Source organism: Podarcis bocagei, assembly GCF_964188305.1.
Source record: "Podarcis bocagei genome assembly, chromosome: 10".
Taxonomy (NCBI): Eukaryota; Metazoa; Chordata; class Lepidosauria; order Squamata; family Lacertidae; genus Podarcis; species Podarcis bocagei.
In genome coordinates, this window is record NC_138135.1 from 8,135,007 (window position 1) to 8,162,596 (window position 27,590).

The 27,590-nt window shown below is 47.0% G+C and overlaps 1 pseudogene across 1 annotated transcript; it reads left to right on the top strand.

The window, feature by feature from the left end:
- The first annotated feature begins 11,348 nt into the window (after positions 1 to 11,348).
- LOC308595798 (neo-calmodulin pseudogene) lies at positions 11,349 to 22,645 on the top strand (annotated as a pseudogene). The gene is made up of 2 exons (XR_014013361.1): positions 11,349 to 11,964; positions 22,389 to 22,645. The product of XR_014013361.1 is annotated as a neo-calmodulin pseudogene (transcript).
- Positions 22,646 to 27,590: the final 4,945 nt, after the last annotated feature.

Here is a 27,590-nt window from a genome sequence, read left to right on the forward strand (position 1 = left end):
CAAGTCACTTGCCAAGGCAGGAATCTTTTGCCCAGCGTGGGTCTCGAACCCAGAGCCCTGAGATTAAGAGTCTCATGCTCTACCCGACTAAGTGATCTGGATGTGGCAGCAATGCTTGTTGACAGTAAGGGAATGTGTGCATTCATAGGAAGCTGGCTTATGTGGAGTCAAACCAATAGTCCACCTTTGCAGTCCTACCTGAGGATTCTGGTAACTGTCTCTGGGACCTTATACATGCAAAGCATGAGTTCTACCATTGAACTACCGCCCTTCCCCAATTCCCAGCACAATAAGAGGCTAGCATTGCATACACAAACAGTCCAAGGGAACCTGGCTGTAAATATTTGCATTTTTAAAAATCCCTCTTGCTTGAAACTGATGGCATGACGCCTACATAATAACATTAAAGGTAAAAGTTAAACTGGACCATTGGGTCCAGTTGCGGACAACTCTGGGGTTGCGGCGCTCATCTCGCTTTATTGGCCAAGGGAGCTGGTGTACAGCTTCCGGGTCATGTGGCCAGCATGACTAAGCCGCTTCTGGCGAACCAGAGCAGCGCACGGAAACGCTGTTTACCTTCCTGCCGGAGTGGTACCTATTTATCTACTTGCACTTGACGTGCTTTCGAACTGCTAGGTTGGCAGGAGCAGGGACCGAGCAACGGGAGCTCACCCCGTCGCGGGGATTCGAACCGCCGACCTTCTGATCAGCAAGTCCTAGGCTCTGTGGTTTAACCCACAGCACCACCCCCGCGCTGCATTGCAAAAATGTCTCCGTCAACTCCGCCGTGTGGGAATCTCTTGTAGACTACTGCAGTTGCCCGGAGATAAGCAGAAAGTTGGTGCATCCACAGCAGTGACCAGAGGAGGAATGACCGCTGGGAGGAGGGCAGAGAGAAGAAACGCTCTGGTGCATCCGCAGCAGCACAACCGGACGCCTTCCTCTGCCCCAGCTGCAACAAAACATGTCTCTCCTGTATCAGTCTGCCCTGCTTCCTGACATTCCTAGAACACGCCAGGTAGCTCAACCAATCTCGGAGTGATCTGGAGCTGTCACCAGCATCCTTGCTGAACCATGGTTTGGACAAATAGGCCCGATTCAGTCTGGCTTCAGTAGGAGTATAGCATCTAGATCAAGGGAAGTAATAGTGCCACTGTATTCTGCTCTGGTCAGACCTCACCTGGAGTACTGTATCCAGTTCTGGGCACCACAATTCAAGAAGGACACTGACAAACTGGAACGTGTCCAGAGGAGGGCAACCAAAATGGTCAAAGGCCTGGAAACGATGCCTTATGAGGAACGGCTAAGGGAGCTGGGCATGTTTAGCCTGGAGAAGAGGAGGTTAAGGGGTGATATGATAGCCATGTTCAAATATATAATAGGATGTCACATAGAGGAGGGAGAAAGGTTGTTTTCTGCTGCTCCAGAGAAGCGGACACGGAGCAATGGATCCAAACTACAAGAAAGAAGATTCCACCTAAACATTAGGAAGAACTTCCTGACAGTAAGAGCTGTTCGACAGTGGAACTTGCTGCCAAGGAGTGTGGTGGAGTCTCCTACTTTGGAGGTCTTTAAGCAGAGGCTTGACAACCATATGTCAGGAGTGCTCTGATGGTGTTTCCTGCTTGGCAGGGGGTTGGACTCGATGGCCCTTGCGGTCTCTTCCAACTCTAGGATTCTATGATTCTATGAATCCGGTACACAGCTCTCCCAACTACCCTTCACTGGAAAACTGGGCATACAGTCCCTCCCACTCCTTGACTCCATGCTGGTCTGGGCTATCTGCACCAAGGGGAAGAGCAGGTCTCCCGGAGCAAGAAAAAGCTCCAGACTTCTCCATCCCCCAACCTTTTATACGTTCAGCTGAAATGAAAGCACACGAGGCTTTGCTTCTGTTCGAAAGTGCCCTCTGAACCCCAGAAAGCTCGCGCGGTTATTCCCTCTGCCCAAGTTGTAATCGGCACGCTCTGTTCAAAGCAGCGTCTGGCTTTTGTGTCTCGCTGTGCGTGATGTGCTTTTGGAAAACATCTGGGCCAGAAACGTTTTATTTAAAAGAGGGAGGGGGACACACAATTGAAGCCTAATTGTTTTCAGCTGCTGAGCTGCACGTCAGACGCCGAGCTGGTTTGTAATGAGGCTGCGGGTACCACTTGCGGCTCGTGCGCTGTTCCTCCTTGAAGCTGTGCAACAGCTTTTCCCCGATCTCCCATTGCATCTCCCAGCTGCATCCTACCCTAACCCCAGTCTGGTAACAGAGGGAAAATCCAGCACAAAACCACAGGTTGCCCAACTAGCAATGATAGCTATCGTTCTCCCTCTCGCATAACGCTGGGGCTTGTGGACATGCCATGAAACTGGATGCTGGAAGATTTGGGACAGATACAAGGTCCTTCACACAGCATGTAATAATAATAATAATAATTTATTTATACCCTGCCCTCCCCGGCAAGAGCCGGGCTCAGGGCAGCTAACACCAGTAAAATTACAAAAAGAAAAAAGGGGGGGGGGGGACACAATTTAAAATACAGGTTAAAAATACAATTTAAAATGCAGCCTTATTTTAATAATAGCCCATAGATCAAAACCATAAGGGGAGGGAAACATAAGGGTCAGACCGAGTCCAAACCAAAGGCCAGGCGGAACAGCTCTGTCTTGCAGGCCCTGCAGAAAGATGTCAAGTCCCGCAGGGCCCTGGTCTCTTGTGACAGAGCGTTCCACCAGGTCGGGGCCAGTGCTGAAAAGGCCCTGGCCCTAGTTGAGACCAATCTAACCTCCTTGAGGCTCGGGACCTTCAAAGTGTTGTTATTTGTGGACCTTAAGGTCCTCCGCGGGGCATACCAGGAGAGGCGGTCCCGTAGGTACGTGGGTCTCAATGTAGTTCAACTATGGAACTCACTGCCACAAGAAGCAGGGTTGGCCACAAAATAGGATTCAACAAATCCACAAAGGAGGAGAGGGCTATTGAGGGCTTCTAACCTTGATGGCGATATCCTCCCTCCAATTGCAGAATCAGCAGTGCTTCTGAATACCAGAAACTGCAGGAGGGCAGGGTAACTGTTTGCAGGCTTCCCCTTGTGACATCTGTTTGGCCTCTGTGGGAAGGCGATGCTGGGCTAGATCTATTTGGCCTGATCCAGCAACTAGCCTCTTCTGGTCTTCTTACATTTCCGAGCTCAATTCGAAGTGTTGGTGCTGACCTTTAAGGCCCTAAACGGCCCCGGTCCAGTATACCTGAAGGAGCGTCTCCACCCCATCATTCTGCCCGGACACTGAGGTCCCGCTCCAAGGGCCTTCTGGCGGTTCCCTCACTGCAAGAAGCAAAGCTACAGGGAACCAGGCAGAGGGCCTTCTCGGTGGTGGCGCCCGCCCTGTGGAATGGCCTCCCATCAGATGTCAAAGAGAAAAACAGCTACCAGACTTTTAGAAGACACCTGAAGGCAGCCCTGTTTAGGGAGGCTGTTAATGTTTAATAGACTACAGTGGTACCTCAGGTTAAGAACTTAATTCGTTTTGGAGGTCCGTTCTTAACCTGAAACTGTACTTAACCTGAAGCACCACTTTAGCTAATGGGGTTCCCGCTGCCGCCGTATGATTTCTGTTCTCATCCTGAAGCAAAGTTCTTAACCCGAGGTACTATTTCTGGGTTAGTGGAGTCTGTAACCTGAAGCATCTGTAACCTGAGGTACCACTGTATTGTATTTTAATATTCTGTTGGAAGCCGCCCAGAGTGGCTGGGGAAACCCAGCCAGATGGGCGGGGTATAAATAATATATTATTATTATTATTATTATTATTATTATTATTATTATTATTATTATTATTGAAGAGTTGGTGGAAGAAGATTGGAAAAAATTTAAAGACTATCTACAGAAATACTGTAAAATTAATGAAAGTTAAAAGGACGTTGGATTGAAAACAAGCGGTGTTGGTAAAAAGATTAATAAGAATAGGTAAATATGGATTGATAATGGTGGAAAATATATATTTACTATAGGTTAAGATGCTGAGTAAGGCTAAATGATAGAGGGTAAGGATTTGCTGAACTAAATATCTGAATTGGAATACAAAAAGGGAGGTGTGAGGAGGTCAAGAAACTAGTGAATGAAATATAATATATGAAAATATTAATCTTTTTTCTGTTTTGCTTATTGGTGTTTTTTATCCTTTTTTCTTCTATTTTGTTAACTGTTCTTTATTCTGTATTTCCTATGTGTTTTGTTTTGTATTTTTTTATTTTTGTAGCTTTTCTTGGCTTTTGTATTCTACGTTTAAATTCTGAAGCTTTTGATTGTTTATGAAACTTTAATAAATATTACTTTAAAAAAAATATTATTATTATTATTAACTGCAGATGTAACCGAAGCACATTGTTTGGGCAGCTGTTTTGTTTCTTTGCTCTCTTGGTGGCCTTTGCTGGGTGACATCAATCACACCCCATCGCCTCTGTCCATTGGCGATGGCCTCCTTGGTGGATCGCAGGTGGGGCTGGCTGCAACACAAAAGGAGATTTGATTTCTTTTTAAACAAAACCAAAACTAAACCCCAATGTTTTGTGCAAGTCTGACATATCAGAAAACTTGTACCTAAAAGAAATAATAATAATAATAATAATAATAATAATAATAATAATAATAATGCACACAGGTAAACAGATACATGTCCAGATTGGACTTAATGTTTCCAGAAATCAGGGAGGCTGGGGAAGTCCTAATTCCCCAGGGTTGGGGGGTGAGCAGGGACAACAGCACATGAAATGTGAATACACCCCCACCAGTCACCACCCACTAGTTGAAAGCTCTTGTGTGTGAACAAACACACAGAAGTGCACATGGAAAAAATAAATGTGCATGCTACCAGCCTAGTGTGTGCACCACCTAATGCTGGATACCACCTTGTGGTTTTATTTTATTCTTCACTAACCTAGACAGCATCTTAAAAAGCAGAGACATCACCTTGCCAACAAAGGTCCATATAGTTCAAGCTATGGTTTTCCCAGTAGTGATGTATGGAAGTGAGAGCTGGACCATAAAGAAGGCTGATCGCCGAAGAATTGATGCTTTTGAATTCTGGTGCTGGAGGAGACTCTTGAGAGTCCCATGGACTGCAAGAAGATCAAACCTCTCCATTCGGAAGGAAATCAGCCCTGAGTGCTCCCTGGAAGGACAGATCCTGAAGCTGAGGCTCCAAGACTTTGGCCACCTCATGAGAAGAGAAGACTCCCTGGAGAAGACCCTGATGTTGGGAAAGATGGAGGGCACAAGGAGAAGGGGACGACAAAGGACGAGATGGTTGGACAGTGTTCTAGAAGCTACCAGCATGAGTTTGACCAAACTGCGGGAGGCAGTGGAAGACAGGAGGGCCTGGCGTGCTCTGGTCCAGGGGGTCACGAAGAGTTGAACACAACTAAACGACTAAACAACAACAACAAAAACCTGGTTTTAATATGTGCTTGGATGTGACTTGATTGCTTATTTGTGTCGTTTTGCAAACTGCCCAGAGAGCTTTGTTGAGTGGGCAATGCTAAAACGCAGCCTAAGAATCAACATATATATTTAATTTATGCCTCTGAGCACTACTGCAGTTCCTAAGCTGCAGTCACTAAGAGGTTCCTTGCTCCATGCCCCTGGTAGTGCAAAACTGCAAACAGCTGACCGTTTACTGGTAAATAATTTGGGGTCCTAGGAATTCACTGGGGTGGCAACTTGAACTCAGTTCTTCTGTTCAAGATGGTGATGGCACTGAGTTCTAATCCCAACCCAGTGACTTCCACTCAAAACCCCCAAAATATTCAAGAATGGAATTGTTCCTCTATCATTATCGCAATTATATCATGTGCCAATGTATAAACGACATACCTGCTTGATGCTATTGTTTTTAAACAGGACACCACATACCAGCTGCATGAGGTCCTAGGGATAATTGAACTACATGCTAATTAATCACATGGCTAATTAAAGCACCTGACCAGTAGCCGCAAGCAATTGGTTGACTAACCCACGATTATTTATGACGTCTGCCTGTTTCCCTCACCTGTCTTTGCTCTGCTCCCAAGTCCTCAATTATCACCTTGCCGAGAAACTCAACTCTCTTAGAGGCAATCTGGGATGTTGACGTAATACTCTTGACCTACCCTGCAGGGATATAAGATGATTCATTCTCATGATAGAATGGCATCTTCATTAGGGACATCCAGTGAAGCTGAAGATTGGAAGATTCAAGACAGACAAAAAAAAAAAAAGTCTTATTCACACAGCCATTTTCCATTTTAAACCTTCATTAATACACATACAAAGGGATGCTCTGTGGGTTAAACCCCAGAGCCTCTTGGGCTTGCCGATCAGAAGGTGGGCGGTTTGAATCCCCGCGACGGGGTGAGCTCCCGTTGCTCGGTCCCTGCTCCTGCCAACCTAGCAGTTCGAAAGCACATCAAAACTGCAAGTAGATAAATAGGTACCACTCCAGTGGGAAGGTAAACGGCGTTTCCGTGCGCTGCTCTGGTTCGCCAGAAGCGGCTTAGTCATGCTGGCCACATGACCTGGAAGCTGTACGCCGGCTCCCTTGGCCAGTAAAGCGAGATGAGCGCCGCAACCCCAGAGTCGTCCGTGACTGGACCTAATGGTCAGGGGTCCCTTTACCTTTAATACACATACATTTTCCATTTTCGTGTCAATTATATCTACTATACTTAATACGGGTTCCCTTCCAACTCTGCCAATCTAGGGTTCTTTGAAATGGCAAAGCCAGTCTTTGTCCTAAATCCAGGGCACAGGGGAGAAAGGTAGTGTGAGTTTCCCCAAACAAGGTGTAGTAGACAACTCAGAGTTGTTGTGGTTGGCATCCGTCTGTCTTGAGAGGCAATGGAATGCACCTCTGGGGGTGAAGTCAAACTGCGGCATCAGTGACCTACCGGGGGCGCAAGCCTGGGCAGCGTGTCTGGAGGTCCTGGGCTGCCCAGATGCCATGACCCCCATCTCGACATGGCTGATGTGGTCCAAAGCATAGCAGAGCAAGACGTTTGGCACCAGCTGGGCTGCAGGAGTTGCTGGAAGGAGGCGAACAAGGCATCATCCAATCTTCTCAGGGACTCCGGATTTGTGTAGGGTTTACTCCTTAGGTTAGGCTGAGAGGCAATGGCTGGTGCAAGGTCACCCAGTGAGGTAAAAGTAAAGTCAGTGGCGACTCTGGGGTTGCGGTGCTCATCTCGTTTCAGGCTGAGGGAGCTGGCGTTTGTCCACAGATGTGGCCAGCAGGACTAAACCGCTTCTGGTGCAATGGAACACCGTGATGGAAACCACAGCACACGGAAAGGCCGTTTACCTTCCCGCCGCAGTGGAAACCTAGATAGCATCTTAAAAAGCGGAGACATCACCTTGCAGACAAAAGTCCATACTGTATAGTTAAAGCTATGGTTTTCCCAGTAGTGATGTATGGAAGTGAGAGCTGGACCATAAAGAAGGCTGATAATGCCTTATCTGATTGGCTTTCCTGGTAGTCTGGCCATTCCTTTGAGATGGTGATTTCCCAATTCCTGAGACAATGGGAAGGTTCCCTCACCCCCTCCCTCCTTGCAGAGAAAACATTTGGTCAGTTTGGGAGTCAAAATGGTTTCAGGACAGTCTTCCTGTGCTGCTCCAGACATGTGGTTTATATATTTATGTACGTGTTTGCTTGGTACATTTATGAACATTTATTACATATCCCAGACCTTAAAATTCTTATAACAGCTTGAATGAGCTTGACGGAGACCTCAGCGTCCTTGTCTCCAGCGACTGACTGGACACGGCACCAAAACGAAACAAAGAGCCTGAACCCGAAACCGAAGGCAAATTGGGTTGGCAAGGATCACATCCTGTTTAGAAGTGAGTCATCTCCGTCCTCCGAGTGCCTCGGAACAGCGAGAAAAGAAGTGAAACTGAACAACCCAGGCGTTGCGTGCTTGATATTTCTGCATCAAGGCTTCACGGGGAAATAAAGGCGGATTCTTCCTGGGTTGTCAGTGACACAGACAACGCCTTGGTTTTGTTTCTTGAAAAAGAGACCTCTGGAGAATTGCAAGCGCAGTTCAGGCTCAGAATACACTACGGAGAGAAATACTGTAGAACTGAGTAATAATGGAAAACAATAGCGCAGAGGCAGGGGGAATCCTGCTTGTATATAAAGGCTTATATTGAGATCTTGAGCCACGGAAACTGGTCCGGTGCCAGGATCCGTTCCAGGAACATGTGAAGTCCTGTTGAAGCAGAGAGTTACAGGCCCAAGCCCTACCACGAGGGTGAGTGAGTCCACAGTGGTGTTTATCAGAAAGAGATCCATCACTGTTGCTTAAGCTGGGTGGAGAAACGATCAGAGGGTTGTGTTCGCTCCCAGGCAATTTCCCAGGGGCAAGAGGCGCTTAACACCTATGCTGTGAAATCCCTGCTGTTCAAACTGCTGCGAAAGACGCAGCTGCCCAAGCTGATTTGAAAGTTGGCAACCTTAGCCTGAACCCGGCTGATTCTCAGGAGTTGCTGATCTGAAACCTGTTAACGGAGAAATCTGAGGGCTCCCTTGGACAAAAAAGCAAGGACACCAGCCAGGAATCCCAGAGCAAAACAGCAGCCAGTAGGCTTGGTCTTTATTGAAGACTGTCGCAACAGGACTCCCACCTGCCACCAAGTGGAACAAGAGGGAAGCCCCAAACAAAAGAGAATCCCCATGTTACACCCCCCCTAAACTACATCACAGTTACATCATGAAAGGAGAGGTCTGGTGGCAGGAATCTGAGCATCCTGGACCCTGCCCCATGGTTCCCCTTGCCCTCCACCAAATACCCATCAAGTGTAATAAAAGAGATATTTACATTTCCCTGTTTCCCAGCCAAGTGAATCACACCCTTTTGTCTTCATCTGGGTTTGTTCTTTCTGGAATGGCTACCTGTCTGGCACTCAGGTATCAGGAGGCCAGGGATTAGCACTCAGGCAGAGGGGCTGCTGGGTAGCTGAGCTCACATGTCTATATGAATTTCTGAAGTTTTCCCTGTGAGCCAGTACATAGATACATTTATCAGTGAATTCTTACATTTGGTATTGCAGCAGAGGCCCTTTGAATAGATAGGAAGAAACTGTGATGAAGTGTTTTGTGGGGACAAATCACAAAAGTCACAAAAGCGGTGGTGCTGATTTTGGTAGTGGGCTGCATGTGCATGATATCTGCTGGAGGGGCAACCCCCCCCCAACCTATACATAAATTCCTGCAACAAACCCTTTGCAGCTTGCTTCAGAGATTTGCTCCTAGGTGGAGGGGTTGGGAAAGCAAACAGACAAACAAACAAAACACTGCGTCACAGGGGGGTCTCGGCCCCTGGAAATTTCCACACAGCCCAAAGCGTTTTCCCGTGTAACGGAGGGGTGGAGTGCTGGAATCATATGGTGTGAAGCTGCTTTGTTTTCCTTCGGATGTTCCTCTTTGCCTCTTCCCCTCTTGACGGAGCAGCTCTCTTGCTTTGGGAAAACAGAATGTTTAAGTCATCAGAAGAGTAGCAGACAATTGGGGGGGGCGGGCGGGTTCCTATGTGAAATTAAAAAAAATAAGGTATTATATATATAATAAATGTACCAAGCAAACATCTACATAAATATATAAACCACATGTCTGAAGCAGCACAGGAAAACAGCCCTGGAACTGTTTTTGACTCCCAAACTGACCAAATGTTTGCAAAGTCAAATGGAAAAGCCTCCCCATTGTCTTTTCCTTCACAAATCCTGTCTTAAGGGTATGTCTGTGTATGAATAGGGTGAGCCTATGACCATAGTGCAAGTAGATAAATAGGTACCACTCCGGCGGGAAGGTAAATGATGTTTCCGTGCGCTGCTCTGGTTTGCCAGAAGCGGCTTGGTCATGCTGGCCACATGACCCAGAAGCTGTACGCCGGCTTCCTCGGCCAATAAAGCGAGATGAGCGCCGCAACCCCAGAGTCGGCCACGACTGGACCTAATGGTCAGGGGTCCCTTTACCTTTATGACCTGGCCCAGGAACTAAGTATTCATCATTACAAAAGACTGGCCAGGCTCCACAGGGTATCCAATCAAGTAAGCATTAACAGGTAACTTGCCAGACAAGAGATAAACAACCCACTCAGATTTCTGCTGTAGACCACCTTTTCTGTGATGTAGCTTTGATGTTTCTGGGGGTGGTCTTGGACTCCAGGGCGGGCAATTTAAAATGTCTATATAAGGGCAGGCACACCTTTGTTCTGTGTTCTTCCTCCTTTCCTACATGTGAGGGGAGAATCCTGTTGCAACAGTTCAATAAAGATCAGGCTTACTAGCTGCTTTGCTTCTTTGCCAATCTTATATGTAAGCAAATATAAACGCTGTAGAAAATATGCTCTGGATCAGTGCTCATATGATACTGCAAGATTGTCTTGTAAAGAAATAAAACTGCATCCTTCTCATATTACTTCTTACAAGTCTGGCTGATGAAGAATAGATCATGATAGGCTGATGAAGCATTGAGCGAAACAGATTGGTTATCTGGAAACTCTGTTCTGGCAATATTCGGTGACAGATTACGTACATATCGAACTTTTGAATTATTCTACCGCGACTGGGGAAGAAGATTTAGAGACTTTGGTTGCAATTTCTGACCATTTGCATTAGTCTATAAATAGTATTTAGTGCCATTGTTATTGGCCGTCGTGTTTTGTTATATTGTTCAGCTTAGCCTCGGCCCACCCCCATCGTTCTGCCCGGACGCTGGGGTCCAGCGCCGAGGGCTTCTGACAGTTCCCTCATTGCAAGAAGAAAAACTACAGGGAACCAGGCAGAGGGCCTTCTCGGTGGTGGCACCTGCCCTGTGGAACACCCTCCCACCAGATGTCAAAGAGATAAACAACTACCAGACTTTTAGATGACACCTGAAGGCAGCCCTTTTCAGGGAAGTTTTTAATGTGTGACATCTTAGTGTATTTTGGGTCTTTGTTGGAAGCCGCCCAGAGTGGCTGGGGAGACCCAGCCAGATGGGCAGGGTAGAAAATTATTATTATTATTATTATTATTATTATTATTAAGATTCCTGCATTGCAAGGGCTTGGAATAGATGCCCTCAAGGGCCGTTCCAACTCTACAATTCTATGATCCTAGGAACTATGGCCGGTCACAGTAACTAACCGGTGCTTTTAGCTCAAAGGAGTCCCTCTCAGCCCTTCCTGGAGATGTCAGTGGGAACTGAACCCGACACCTTCTGCTTGCTAGGCAGATGATCTTCTCACTGAGCTACGGCCCCTCCCTGAGGAGCACCCTCCATCTCTGGCACCAGACCACGCCTGATGAGTCTATCTTCTCAGCAGGTTTCTCCAGAAAGGAGCAAGATCTAAAGCCAGGCCTTAGGCCACGAATGAGGGTGTGGGCTGACATCACTCAACGCCCCTACACCATGCTAGCTTTTCCTGTTTTGGCAGGGATCGCAACCGAGAGAGAGCGAGAGAGAGAGAGAGAGGTTGCTTGTTGTGAGATTGGAGGCAGCAGGATGGCTCAGCGGCTCACGGAGGAGCAACTCACTGAGTACAAAGAGGCCTTCTCGCTCTTTGACAAAGATGGCGATGGCGCCATCACCACCAAGGAGCTGGGCACCGTCATGCGCTCCCTGGGCCACAACCCCACCGAAGCAGAGCTGCAGAGCATGATCGACCAGGTGGACGCCAATTGCAGCGGCACGGTGGACTTCGCAGAGTTCCTCTCGCTGATGGCCAAGCAGTCGAAGGATTCTGACAGTGAGGAGGAGATCCGGGAAGCCTTCCGGGTCTTCGACAAGGACGGGAACGGCTACATCAGCACGGCGGAGCTGCGCCACGTCATGACCAACCTGGGGGAGAAGCTGACGGACGAGGAAGTGGACGAGATGATCAAGGAGGCCGATGTGGACGGAGACGGGAGAGTCAACTATGAAGAGTTTGTGCGGGTGATGATGGAGAAGTGAAGGGCCTAGGTAACAAACCATTGCAATTTTCTTTTTAAAATATTTTTATTAGCTTTTTAACATATCATTTCCAACATTCATATAACTTCTTATCTTATACAATATTTTTGACTTCCATCAACACCTCTGATGATTTTCCGTTCTTCTGCATTTCTTCATTTCTCTATTACTCTTAATTATCACTAATAATTCTCCTCATAATCTTACTTGTAATATTTCAAATAGTCCTCCTTACAAAAAACTTCTTGCAATCCAACTAGTGTAATCTGTTCGTTACTATTACTTTTCAAATAATTCATATATTTACTCCAGTCTTCTAAGAATCTCTGGTCCTGTAGGTTTTGAATCCTTCTTGTTAGTTTATCGAATTCTGCATAGTCCATCAATTTCGTCCTTTCGTCGGTAGTTCTTGCTTCCATTTTTGTGCCAATAATATTCTTGCTGCCGTCATTGCATATAAAAACAACTTACAATCCTGTCTATTAATATCATCTCCTACAATGCCAAGTAAAAAGGCTTCTGGTTTCTTAATAAATGTATATTTCAACGTCTTTTTCATCTGATATATCATTTCCCAGAAGCTTCAAACCATTGCAATTTTCACAGCATTACATTGCTTTGCGGTGGGGTGCAGGAGGCAGTTCCCTGCCCCAAGGTGCCTACAGTCCCAAAACTCAACTGGAGAGTGAATGAAGGGAAAGGAGGAATAGGAGAAGCAAGGGTGATACAGGGATGGGCATGAACTGGCACAAGCCTGTAGACTTTACTGTGGCCAACGATGACCACTAATTTGTGGAGCTCCATGTTTAATTCGCAGGGAGCTCCGTGGAGCTCTGCAAATTGCACTTTCCCTTAGTAGTCATTCGCTTCTGTCCTCTGTGCTCTCACTTTTTCTTTTGCCTGGCCAGAAGCCTTTCTTCCTGGGAAGGTGGTGGTGTAGCAGGCAGGAGAAATTTGACAAATGAAACTGGACAAAGCGCTGCCTGCACTCCATTTCTCTGCAACTCAGCAAATTTGAGAGGCTTCTCAAACTGCTGGAGGCAGCAAACAATCCTTCTAAATGCCAGTTCCTGGAATTCACAGGAGGGGAGAGGGCTGTTTTTTATTTTTATCTTTGAATCGGTTTTATTAAGATTTGGGGGGGAAGGAATACGAAGTTTATGACCAAATCTCTTTTTGTCGAAACTGGAAACCTAATCTAAGTAAAAACACGATCCAAAAAGAGAGAGAGAGAAAATAGGGAAATAGAGGATGGAGAAAAAGAAAAAAGGAAAAAGAGAAGGCAAGAGGAAAAGAGGAAAAAAAGAGAACTTCTGATTCTTTATCTGTCAGTTGTATATAAAAATTGTTCAACACATCCATGCAGATAACAAAACTACTTTCTATGTGCCAACATTATCTTCAATCCTCAATCCGAAATATAACGACTTATTTTTCTTTTTTGTGCAAAAAAATTAATATTCCCCCCCCCCGATCTTTAGTAAATGTTGACAACGGCTTTTCTCTGATTAGGCATGTCAGCTTTGCCATCTCAGCTCAATCCAGTAATCTAAACAAGCATTGAAGAGGGATCTTGTGTTCAAATCCTGCTTGCGGGGTTCCCACAGGCATCTGGTTGGCTGCTGTGTGAACAGGGTGCTGCACTGCCACGGGCCTGATCCTGCAGGTCTCCATAGCTAAGCGGCAGAGCATCCGCTTTGAGTGCAGAAGATCCCAGCTCCATTCCACCAGGCAGGGGTGGGGAGGATTGGGGCCTAAAACCCTGGAGAGCTGCTGCCAGTCCATGTGGGCCAATGGCCGGACTCAGTTGCCTTTGTTCCTGAGGATTATATCCATCTAAGTTGCATGGAAGTGAGAGCTGGACCATCAAGAAGGCTGATCGCCGAAGAATGGATGCTTTTGAATTCTGGTGCTGGAGGAGACTCTTGAGAGTCCCATGGACTGCAAGAAGATCAAATCTCTCCATTCTGAAGGAAATCAGCCCTGAGTGCTCACTGGAAGGACAGATCCTGAAGCTGAGGCTCCAAGACTTTGGCCACCTCATGAGAAGAGAAGACTCCCTGGAAAAGACCCTGATGTTGGGAAAGATGGAGGGCACAAGGAGAAGAGGACAACAGAGGACGAGATGGTTGGATGGTGTTCTTGAAGCTACCAGCATGAGTTTGACCAAACTGCGGGAGGCAGTGGAAGACAGGAGTGCCTGGCGTGCTCTGGTCCAGGGGGTCAAGAAGAGGCGGACACGACTAAACGACTAAACAACAACAAGTTGCATTCAGGGCAGACACACTTAAATGAATGGGACACAGTTAGCCATGGGAAGCATAGAACTGTAGAGTTGGAAGGGCCGTTCTAGTCCAGCCCCCTGCAATGCAGGAATTGTAGAATTTCAATAGGGCAAATCTGAGCAGGGCAAGCTCTGGATATCACCCTGTGTCCTTGTTGCTCATTCACTTACTTCCAGAGAGCTGTTGCACTCAGGTACCACTTGTGGCTGGCTGCTGTAGGAACGGGATGCTAAAATAAAGGGGGCACTGGCTTGATGGAGCCACAGGCCCATAGCTGTCAACCGTCCCTTATTTGGCGGGAAAGTCCCTTAGTCCAGCGCTGTGTCCTGCTGCTGTCCTGGATTGATGATGTCCCTTAAATTTCCCAGGTTTCAAAGGAAGCAGCTCCTCTCCCTCCCTCCCTGCCGGCCAGGGAGGAGGGAGGCTCCAACTGTGTTGCTTGGCTGCGTTGCTCACCCAATAAGGAGTCTAAGAACGACTGGGGGGTGGAGCTTGCATGCCTTGTGCCAATCAAATCGGCCGCGTTGCCTGGGGACTCGCCTTTGCTCAGCGCTTCCCAGCGGAGAGGTGGCGCTGGTTTTCCTTGCTGCATCCCCTTTGCCGGGTTGCTGCGCTGTGGGAACCACCGCTTGAGGCTTCGTTTGGCTGCTGGCTGGGCTTTCTGCCTTTGGCTCGGAGGGGCTCAGAAGTTGAACATACCTGTGCTCTGAAAATCCCTTATTTTGGCTGCTGATCCCTTATTTTCAAGGCTGCTGGTCCCTTATTTTCAAATCTGTAAGTTGACAGCTATTCACAGGCGTCTCCTGATGCTCTCATCTTCTGAAATCAAGACAAAGCCCAGTGTAGTGAAATATGGACACAACCAGGGTGGCAACTTAAGTTGCCAGAATTTGCGCAGAATTTGCGCAGAATTTGCGCACTGCCCTCATGCCACAATATATAATAATAATAATAATAATAATAATAATAATAATAATAATAAAAAAAAAAATAATAGATTCCCAGTCACCAGTCTAGCTGCCACATTCTGCGCATTGCACTAGTCCAAGCGGGAGATAACTAGAGCATGGACCACTCTGGCGAGACAGACAGCAGGCAGGGAGGGTCTCATCCTGCGCACCAGATGGAGCTGGTAGACAGCTGCCCTGGACACAGAATTGACCTGTGCCTCCCTGGACAGCTGTGAGTCCAGAATGACTCCCAGGCTGCACACCTGTTCCTTCAGGGGGCACAGTTACCCTATTCAGGACCAGGACCAGGGAGTCACACCAGCCCGCCTCCTTTCACCCAAAAACATTACTTCTGTCTTGTCAGGATTCAACCTCAATCTGTTAGCTGCCATCCATCCTCCAACTGCCTCCAGACACTCACACAGGACCTTCACTGCCTTCACTGGTTCTGATTTAAAAGAGAGGTAGAGGTGGGTATCATCCGCATATTGATAGACACTCAACCCAAACCTGCTGATGATCTCTCCCAGCGGCTGCATGGGGGAGAGGATGGAACCCTGAGGCACCCCACAAGTGAGAGCCCAGGGGTCTGAACACTCATCCCCCCCCCACTTTCTGGACACAGCCCAGGAGAAAGGAACTGAACCACTATTATAGCAAAATCAATAATAATAATAATAATAATAATAATAATAATAATAATAATAATAATAATAATATATTTATACCCTGCCCATCTGGCTGGGTTTACCCAGCCACTCTGGGCAGCTCCCAACAGAATATTAAAAACACGATAAAAGGTCAAACATGAAAAGCTTCCCTAAGCAGGGCTGCCTTCAGGTGTCTTCTAAAAGTCAGATAGTTTTTTATTTCCTTGACATCTGACGGGAGGGCATTCCACAGGGTGGGCGCCACCACCGAGAAGGCCCTCTGCCTGGTTCCCTGTAACCTCACTTTTCACAGGGAGGGAACTGCCAGAAGGCCCTCAAAGCTGGACCTCCACGTCTGGGCTGAATGATGGGAGTGGAGACGCTCCTTCAGGTATAGCTTGCAGACTTAACATATAGAATAAGAGAACAAGAAGAACATACGTTTAGAGAAGATTGGAAAACATTTATTGAATATATGGGAAATAACTGTGTACAGCTGAAAACGCTGGCAGCATTAAGGTAAATTCAACAGGGTAAATAAGTCATGATGGATGTAATGATGGAATTCTGAATGGTATAGTTTCTGTAAAATATGCAGGGATTTATGATATGTAAAATGAACCATGGAAAGAGAAGGAGGGAAGTCACTGATATTTTAAGGGTGTAAAAATATGTATCTTAAATTGTAAAACAGAAAATTTAATTAAAATTTTATACAAAAACAACAACACAAATTCGAAAAGGTCTCAGTTTGATGCAGACAGGAGGAAGGATGATGTAAGTTGTCACCAGTGATATCCCTGTCCAATATGGGTCTAGGAGGGTTGATGAGATCAACGTTTCACATTGTGGTCATAATAAGGATGCAATTATAAAGGGCATAATAAGGAAATAATTATGTGTCCTTACAATAAGGACATAATTATAGAGGTCCATTGTTCTTCATCTCAGATGCTTCCTAGAATCTCAGGGTGTGAAAGAATGCATTCCATCTGTACCTGGCGCTGAGAGGTAAGCTGCCCCTGCACAAGGAGGCTAGTCATATAGGAACCATCAGTAGCCTAATCCTCCATGAATTTGCCCAATCCTTAAAAAAACCAAACCAAATACCTGATGTTGAGTCCATCACCAAACTGTGAGCGAAGGATCAGCAATAGCAATGGACTAACTAGAGAGGGAACTGTGTTTTCCCTGTCAGTAAAATGGTGTCTCTTGAGAGCTGAGAAAATGTGTTGCACCTGCAGCAGAATCACTGTGTGGAGGATTAATATTTGGCCTATGTAGCTCAGTGACAGACTGCATTCTTTCTGCACAAGGAAAGAATGCAATTCTGTGATTCTATGGGACTTTCCCACCAAATAAGGGACGGTTGACACCTATACGAACGGTGCATTTATCACACAAACTCACACACACACACACTCAACTAGGGAGACCTCAGGGCTTTGTCCTGATGTCACGAAACCGGACGGATAATGCGACGGATAATGCGACGTGCGAGAGCTCCACCCGACTCGTATTCCTTGAAGTTGCAGAGATGATGGATGTCGATAGTGGAGCATCACCTGCTTCTGCCAACCCTATAAGAGTGTGACCTACACTGGGGCAAAGCTGTTCCTCTGGTTTCGCCACAAACAAGTAGATCCCTCTCCAGGCCAGGGTGTGGACCGAAGCAATCCGTCCCTTCATCATCTCCTCCTTCCGGCAGACGCTGGATTTTCCCATTTCAGCAGGGATAACGAGAGAGTGATTTCCTGGAGACGAGAGAGAGAGGTTGTGCTGAACAGAGGACGGACACGCCATGGCTTACCGGTTCACAGAAGCAGAACTGGACGTGGTCAAAGAGGCCTTCACACATTTTGACACGGACGGCGACGGTGTGATCACTTCGTCGGAGCTGGGAGAAGTCATGCGCTCGCTTGAGCACGTGCTGGTCAACCTGAGGGAGACGTTCACAGACGAGAAGGTGGAGGAGATGATGAGACAGGTGGATGCCAACTCGGATGGGAAAGTCACCTACGAGGAGTTTGAGAAGCTGATGGTGGCCAGAGACCCCCGAGGCCCTGCACTCTAGGTACAGGTTAATCTCACATTAAATGCACAGTTGCAGGAGAGTTCTCTGCCCTGAGGAGCTTCCAGTTCAAGAGTTTGGCAGTGATGCGTGGATGAAGGATGAGGGGAGAGGGGAGATGTGACCACGGGCAGGGAGCCATCTCTTAGGGACAGGGCAGGAATTCAATTCAATACGTACCATTCTTTGAAATTTGCGCTTCTCTGAATTTTGCATTCTGTTTTTCTTGCCCCAACCAAGCAATGCAAACTCCTGAAAATGACGAGATGCAAAGATGCATTATATTAGAAGTTGCTTAGCAAAAATGTATATATTAGGCATATATCTGTCAGCACTTTATCATGGGTTTCTCTGAGAAAAAATGTGGAAATATGCTATATATCCCATTTTGGGATGAAAATTGGGCAGAATCAGAAATGTGTTTCTTGCTGGCCTTTTCTCTTGCTTCTTTCCTCTGCCTAATTCTCAGCTCTCAAACTACCTTTCATTTCAAGATATTTGAGATGCACAGAATAGCTTTTAAAGAACGACCAAAACTGAGGGTGAAATGTATGGATGTGACTAATTTTGGCCTATGAATTTTGATGCATCTACTTTGAGTAACGCTTGGCTGGCGACAATCCGAAACACGCAGTTTTTGAGGGCTCTGAGTTTGACCAGAGCAGGAGGTTTGGGGGGAGAGGATAGGCTTAACCCCTCCCATGCCATTTTCCTGATGTAAATATCAGAGGTACAGACACAAATATCAAAGGTCGACTCAAAAAAAAAAAGGCACAGCACAGCAAAACAAAAAAAAACAACCAACTTTTTTTGTTCGTTTTATTTCATAAGATTTATACACTGTAAAAAACAGCCTGTAAAGGTAAAACAGTAAAATCAAGGGAAATTGACAACAGTAGCTTAAAACCTACAAGAAATTAAAATGATGAGACAGGTTAAAATTCACATCAACTTTCTAAGAATCTGGGTAAAGGTAAAGGGACCCCTGACTGTTAGGTCCAGTTGCGGACAACTCTGGGGTTGTGGCGCTCATTTCACTTTATTGGCCGAGGGAGCCGGTGTACAGCTTCCGGGTCATGTGGCCAGCATGACTAAGCCGCTTCTGGAGAACCAGAACAGCGCACGGAAACGCCGTTTACCTTCCCGCCAAAGCGGTACCTATTTATCTACTTGCACGTTGACGTCCTTTCGAACTGCTAGGCTCATCTAAACAAGGATGTTTTTAGCAGGCACCAAAAAGAGTACAGCGAAGACACCTATCAATAGGCATTGACTTCCAAAGTGTAGATGCTGCCATGCTGAATTATCGAGCTATTACAAATGTGGACCAGGTATTACAGTGGTACCTCGGGTTACATACACTTCAGGTTACATGCACTTCAGGTTACAGACTCCGCTAACCCAGAAATAGTGCTTCAGGTTAAGAACTTTGCTTCAGGATGAGAACAGAAATCGTGCTCCGGCGGCACAACAGCAGCAGGAGGCCCCATCAGCTAAAGTGGTGCTTCAGGTTAAGAACAGTTTCAGGTTAAAAACGGACCTCTGGAACGAATTAAGTACTTAACCCGAGGTACCACTGTTTGTGGCACCCATGCCAATTCCACCAATCAAAGCGTTTGAATGGGCTCATGTGGGGCAAGGTGTTCTCATAGAATCGTAGAGTTGGAAGGGACCCCAAATGTCCTCTATTCCAACCCCCTGCAAAGCAGGAATCTCAGCGAATGCGTCTTGTAGCTGAAGTGGTCCCAAGTTGTTAATAACCAGCCTTACCCTGGCTGGGGCTGATGGGATTCGGAGTCCTAAGGATTTGCGTGAGCAGCACTTGTCAGTAGAGCCTTCGGACGAGAGGATGAGGAGTAACGTTGCCTTCCTGTCTTCTGTCTTGCTTGTGGGTTTACCTGGATCCCCCCGGTTGGCCGGCCACAGCAGGCTGGGGGATGAACTCTGCTTAATAATAATAATAATAATAATAATAATAATAATAATAATAATAATTTATTTATATCCCGCCCTCCCCAGCTCAGAGCAGCTAACAACAATAAAGTAATACAGCATTCTAAAATCAATTCATTCTAAAATCAATTCAGAATCAAATTAATGGCAACCATTGGGCTAGAGTACTATGAGGATTACCAAAGAAGGAGGTCAGACTGTGCCTCGGCCAAAGGCCTGGTGGAACAGCTCTGTCTTGCAGGCCCTGCATAAAAAGATGTCCAGCAGGGCTATAGTCTCTTGTGACAGAGCTTTCCACCAGATTGGGGCCAGTACTGAAAAGGCCCTGGCTCTGGTTGAGGCTAGCCTAACTTCCCTGTGGCTCGGGACCTCCAAGATGTTTTTGTTTGAAGACCGCAAGGTCCTCCATGGGACATACCAGGAGAGGCGGTCCTGTAGGGCTTTGGCCCTGCAGAGCTCTCCTCACGGCTCCAGCCTTACAAAAGGCTTTACCTGGACGAAACCGGGCATGAGACGGAACGTGTCTTCTTCGCATTGGCACCCGATTGTGTGTCTGTCCTTCCCGTGCAAATAGCAGCTTCAGAGGGGTCCTTTGCATCAGGATTGCAGCGGCGGTGAGGGAAGGAAAGGGTTAAACTCCCCCACTCCGTCTGCTGTGATTAAAACCATTATCGGCCTCGGCCCAGTATAACTGAAGGAGCGTCTCCACCCCCATCGTTCTGCCCGGACACTGAGGTCCAGCTCCGAGGGCCTTTTGGCGGTTCCCTCACTGTGAGAAGCCAAGTTACAGGGAACCAGGCAGAGGGCCTTTTCGGTAGTGGCACCCGCCCTGTGGAACGCCCTCCCACCAGATGTCAAAGAGAAGAACAACTACCAGACTTTTAGAAGACATCTGAAGGCAGCCCTGTTCAGGGAAGTTTTTAATGTATGACATATTAGTGTATTTTTTGTCTTTGTGGAAGCCGCCCAGAGTGGCTGGGGTACAAATAATAAATTATTATTATTATTATTATTATTATTATTATTATTATTATTATTATTAGCCCGTCCAGCAGTTGCTAGTTACATGTCTCTAACATACATGTTAAAGGACATTTTTTAATATAACGTCCGATTCAGTAGTATCCTTCTCATAGGATGGGAACAACAGAACAGGTGAAGGATAATGGTATAGGATCTGTCCTGGCGATTATGCTATGTACTGCTGCTCTTTGGTGTTTTTCTATATATATATCCATGGACTCATGGAGTTGGAAGGGACCTGGGGGTCATCTAGTCCAACCCCCTGTTATACAAGAACCTCTCTCTGTGTGTGTGTGTATAAAATACTGGATGAACACAGCTTTTTTGGATTTTGGACTCGTATTTGGCTATAGGAGTCGGCCTCACCACCAGGTGGCCCTGAGGCCCAAACAGATGATCTTTGGTTTCCCTGCAGTTCCGTTACTGTCTGCGGTGCAAAAGCTCTTGCTGGCTTTTTCTTGGACAGTTGGACAGCCATTGGACAGGGATGCTTCAGTTGAGATTCCTGCGTTGCAGGGATTGGACTTGAGGACCCTTCCGACTCTATGATTCCTTACACAGCTCAGGACCGCAATATGTCAAGGACCGCCTCTTTCCATAGGAACCTACCGGACCCTGAGATCACCTTCTGAGACCCTCCTTCATGTGCCTCCTCCTCAAGAGGTCCGGAGGGTGGCAACACAAGAACAGGGCCTCCTCTGCAGTGGCTCCCCGTCTGTGGAATGCTCTCCCCAGGGAAGTTCGCCTGGCGCCTTCATTATACCCCTTTAGGCACCAGGCAAAAACGTTCCTTTTAACCAGGCCTTTGACTGATCTGATTTGCATCCTATGTGGGGTTTTGGGGGCTATTGGGTTGTTGTTTTTATATTTATTAGGTATTTTTGTGGTTTTGTATCTTGATTTTATTCTGTGAATCGCCCTGAGACCCCCGAGTATAGGGCACTATATAAATTCAATAAATAATAACAATAATAATAATGACTCCAAGCGGGTCGACGAATGCTCCTCACCGTACAGTGGTACCTTGGGTTAAGAACTTAATTCGTTCCGGAGGTCCGTTCTTAACCTGAAACTGTTCTTAACCTGAGGTACCACTTTAGCTACTGGGGCCTCCCGCTGCCGCCGGAGCACGATTTCTATTCTCAACCTGAAGCAAAGTTGTTAACCCGAGGTACTATTTCTGGGTTAGCAGAGTCTGTAACCTGTAAGCGTCTGTAACCCAAGGTACCACTGTATAGTTAAAGCTATGGTTTTCCCAGTATGGAAGTGAAAGCTGGACCATAAAGAAGGCTGATCGCTGAAGAATGGATGCTTTTGAATTCTGGTGCTGGAGGAGACTCTTGAGAGTCCCATGGACTGCAAAGTTCTTAACCCGAGGTACTATTTCTGGGTTAGCAGAGTCTGTAACCTGAAGCGTCTGTAACCTGAAGTGTCTGTAACCCGAGGTACCACTGTATTCTCTATTTTACCATTTCTTTCTTCTCCCCTTTTCTCTTTGCAGCGGAGCTGAGACTTCAGTTTACCCGCTGGCTGAAATTTGCAGAGAAATGCTATATGTCTCGCCTCCATCCCCGTCGACACTTAATACCCCGAACTGCAACCTGAGAACTGGAGGAGCTTGCAAAGGAACATTCTCAAGCGTCTTCCTCTTCACAGCCAGGTTGAAGGAGACACGCCCAAAATAAAGATCTGGGGCAGATGTCGCTGATGTTGACGTCTCAGGCCCCAGGGGAAAATAAATCCATGGTACTCTTTTCAGTTGTGGAGTGTATTATTTGGCAGGGCTGGCTGCCCGGGAAAACACCTGGCAGTTCCATCTCTGGGCGCAATCCCCTGGGAGTTTCTCCCATTCAGTTCAGGGGAGCTTGTGCAGTAGACCTTTCCAGGGTTGGGTCCCATGCCTTTGTAAGCTGGGGCAAGCAGGTTTTGAGCTTTGATCTTCCCTTGCAATTGGGTTGGCCCTTTTGCCAGAAGATCTACCCATTCGAGCCCAAACTTTAGTCATAGACAATTCACAGGCAATTTGGTTTCCAGTGAAACTTCGGGCACGGACCCATCTCAACCAGGGAGAATCATTATTATGATTTATTAAAATTTTATACTGCCCTTCACCCGAAGATGCCAGGGTGGTTTAGAATACAATGGTACCTCTGGTTGCGAACGGGATCCATTCCGGAGGCCCGTTCGCAACACGAAAGGAACGCAACCCACAGCGGCGCATCTGCGCACGCGCAAGTTGCGATTTGCCGCTTCTGCACATGCGCGTGACACCATTTTGCACGTCTGCACATGCACGAGCGGCGAAACCCGGAAGTAACCCTTTCCGGTACTTCTGGGTCACCGCGGGACACAACCTGAAAAAACGTAACATGAAGCAAACGTAACATGAGGTATGACTGTATAAAAACACAAAAATATATACCATAAAGGTAAAGGACCCCTGATAGTTAAGTCCAGTCGCAGACGACTCTGGGGTTGCAGCACTCATCTCACTTTACAGGCTGAGGGAGCCGGCGTTTATCCGCAGACAGTTTTTCCAGGTCATGTGGCCAGCATGATTAAGCCACTTCTGGTGCAACAGAACACCAAAACCAGAGCAGCGCATGGAAATGCTGTTTACCTTCCTGCCGGAGTGGTACCTATTTATCTACTTTCACTTTGACGTGCTTTCGAACTGCTAGGTTGGCAGGAGCTGGGACTGAGCAACGGGAGCTCACCCCGTCGTGGGGATTCGAACCGCTGACCTTCTGATCAGCAAGCACTAGGCTCTGTGGTTTACACCACAGCGCCACCCGCATCCCAATACATACCATACATACATACATACATACATACATACATACATACCATAGTAACCAACAAAAACCCACAACTCAGAAGGCCAGAGGGTCAGAAAGCCATGTTTAATTAGCCAAAGGCCTGGGAGAAGAGGGATGTTTTTGCCTGGCAACTAAAGATCTGTACGGATGGCGCCAGGTGAATCTCCCTAGGGAGAGCATTCCACAAACGGGGAGCGACCACAGAAAAGGCCCCGTTCTCAGGTTGCCGTTCTCCTGATCTCTTGTGGAAGATGCACTTGAAGAAAGGCCCCAGATGATGATCACAGGGTCTGGGACATGTGTGGAAAGGCAGTCCTTGAGGTATTTAGCTTCAAAGCTCCACCCCTGAGTCTCGAGATGGTGGTTTCAGAGCATCGGAGAACCCCAAACAACTTGATTCTCCGACGCATGTGAAAAATGACCATCTCACAGTAGTTCTGAGACAAACATGCGTTCCCTGAGAAGGGAGGAGGAAAATAAATGGTTCACGTTCTGTCAGGGGCCTTTGGGTTCCTATGGAAAATGACGGAGGGTGACAAATGATCCCATCTGGGGGCCAGAAACTAAAATGACAAATGGTAGTTAGATCAGAAGCACCACACTGAGCCACCAGATCTTTTCTCCAGACAGCCTGCCGGGAAGTGAAGCAGGGAGGGAGCGAAGGAGGACATTAGATTCAGAGAACAGGCAGGCCGCTTTGTTGTGCTCACGTGGATGAGGGCCCGAGGGCCACATTCCCTGTTGGGCAGCCATCTGGGGGCCGGATGCTGGTGATGCGTGGGCCAGAGACAAACGTGCATTGGGCAATGAATGCAAATTTAATCTCAATATACTTGGTTATGTTTTCAGCGGCAGCAGTTCATCAGCTGAAGAGGAAGCAGTGGAAAACTGGTCTAGGTTTGACATTATCCTGATGGTCAGTGGCATAGCGTGGGTTGCCAGTGTGGTCTAGGTTTGACATTATCCCGGTGGTCAGTGGCATAGGGTGGGTTGCCAGTGCGGTCTAGGTTTGACATTAGCCCGGTGGTCAGTGGCATAGGGTGGGTTGCCAGTGCAGTCTAGGCTTGACATTAGCCCGGTGGTCAGTGGCATAGCATGGGTTGCCAGTGCGGTCTAGGTTTGACATTAGCCCAGTGGTCAGTGGCATAGCATGGGTTGCCAGTGCAGTCTAGGTTTGACATTAGCCCGGTGGTCAGTGGCATAGCGTGGGTTGCCAGTGCAGTCTAGGTTTGACATTAGCCCGGTGGTCAGTGGCATAGCGTGGGTTGCCAGTGCAGTCTAGGTTTGACATTATCCTGGTGGTCAGTGGCATAGCACAGGTTGCCAGTGCCCAGGGCTTTGTGGAGGGGATGGTGGGAGGGAGGGAAAGGGAGGGAGCACTGGCTCAGGGTGCCCGTGTCACCCAGGAGACCAAAACCACAGAGATCATAAAAGAAGAGTCATTCTATTGTCTGGAGAGGTTGCTTCCTGGTTTGCAAGGGAGCCCGGGGACGGAAGCTTGCAGATGTATTGAGGCAGCAGCAGGTGTGGAAATTTTGTACCCCTAACAATTTTGTGCCTCTAGAGAAACCTCCAAGCATGATCTCAGTGCAAGAGCAACTCTCCCTCTCCTGAAGTTTCCATCAGCTGGAATTCAGAAGCATCACCACTTCCAACCTCACAGCCATTAGCCACCCATAAGTTTCTCCAATCCTTTTTTTACAGCCGTCCATGTTGGTGGCCATGACAGTTTCCTGTGGGAGGGAGTTCCACAGTTTAACTCTGTGCTGTGTGAAGAAGGACTTTCTTCCTCTGTCCCGAATCTCCCAACAGTCAGCTTCAGTGGATTTCTGCAAGTACTAGTGTCATGATGATGATGATGATGATGATGATGATGATGATAATAATAATAATAGATTTTTATTCATACCCCACCCTTCCCAGTTCAGAAAACTGGGCTCAGGGTGGCTAACAACAAATATAAAACACTTAATTGATGCAACCAAAACAGCATAAAATACAGTATAAAACATGAATAACAATAAATTCAGAATTCAAAAATCAATTTAGGGGGGAAATCCATCCAATAAACATTAGATGATCACCAGGGCTAGCTGGCTAAATTAGTCCTGTTTGGGCCAGCGATGAGACCAGGGGAGAATTAGCTGTGGGCTCCCAGAGCGGGGAATCTTCATAAAAAGAGAAGAACTTTCTTTCTTTCTTTCTTTCTTTCTTTCTTTCTTTCTTTCTTTCTTTCTTTCTTTCTTTCTTTCTTTCTTTCATAAAATGTGTACACCTATTAATTGGTTTTTTTTAAAGTCCCAGCAGTTTACAAAAAGATAAAACAGCAAAACTGGGAAAATTCAAAACCATGCATTAAAACATACTGAAACAAGATTGAAATTATTCCAACTTTCTAAGCATGTGGGTAGACGTGTCTAAACAAGAACCTTTTTATCAGGTGCCAAAGAGACTCCAGTAGGAAGGCATGTACTTTATCTCAATAGGCCAGGAGTTCCAAAGCTAAATGATCTGTCCTGAATCTTCCAACATTCCACGTCCTTGGATGCCTATAAATTCTAGACTTATGACAGGGGGAGAAATTCCTTTCTCCACCCATGCCATGCCGAATGTTATAAACTCTTATTATGTCATCTATCGGCGGGAAGGTGAATGGCGTTTCCATGCGCTATGGCTTCCGTCACGGTGTCCTGTTACGCCAGAAGCAGTTTAGTCCTGCTGGCCACATAATAAATAATAAGAATAATAATAATATTTTATTTATATCCTGCCCTCCCCAGCTGAAGCCGGGCTCAGATGGCTAACAACAGTAAAATAATAAAGGTAAAGGTAAAGGGACCCCTGACCATTAGGTCCAGTCGTGACCGACTCGGGTTGTGGCGCTCATCTCACTTTACTGGCCAAGGGAACACAGCTTCCGGGTCATGTGGCCAGCATGACTAAGCCACTTCTGGTGAACCAGAGCAGCGCACGGAAACGCCGTTTACCTTCCCGCCGGAGCGGTACCTATTTATCTACTTGCACTTTGACGTGCTTTCGAACTGCTAGGTTGGCAGGAGCAGGAATTGAGCAACGGGAGCTCACCCCGTCACAGGGATTCGAACCACCGACCTTCTGATCGGCAAGCCCTAGGCTCTGTGGTTTAATCCACAGCGCCACCCACGTCCCTATGAAAAATAATACAGCATTCTAAAATCAATTCATTATAAAATCAGTTCAAATCCAATTAATGGCAACCACTGGGCTAGAGTTCTGTGAAGAATTAGCAAAGGATGGGGTCAGGCTGAGCCTTAGCCAAAGGTCTGGTGGAACAGCTCTGTCTTGCAGGCCCTGCAGAAAGATGTCAAGTCCCACAGGGCCCTGGTCTCTTGTGACAGAGCGTTCCACCAGATCGGGGCCACAGCTGAAAAGGCCCTGGCTCTGGTTGAGGCCAGCCTAGTCTCCCTGTGGCCTGGGACCTCCAAGATGTTTTTGGAGCTGGAAAGCTGTCTGTGGACAAATGCTGGCTCCCTCGGCCTGAAAACCAAGATGAGCGCTGCACCCCCTAGTCAAATTCGACCGGACTTAACCATCCAGGGGGTCCTTTACAATTGAACCCTTTTACCTCTAGCATCCCAAGATTCTGCAAACTGCTTTTGCCCACAAATGAAATAAAACCACACTTCTAATTTCATGATTCCCATTCCTCCAAGCACATGGAATCCGAAATAAAATAAAATGTTCGCTACCTTCTTGCCTCTTTCATTTGCTACCCAAACGGGACTGGCAGGTTGTGTAACTTAAAAGGGTGTGGATCTCCTACTTCCCTGTGATTCACTTTGCTCCAACAGAAGCTCCACCTGGGTGTTGCCTAACCTTTCCCCAAATTGTGGCTCATCCCTGGG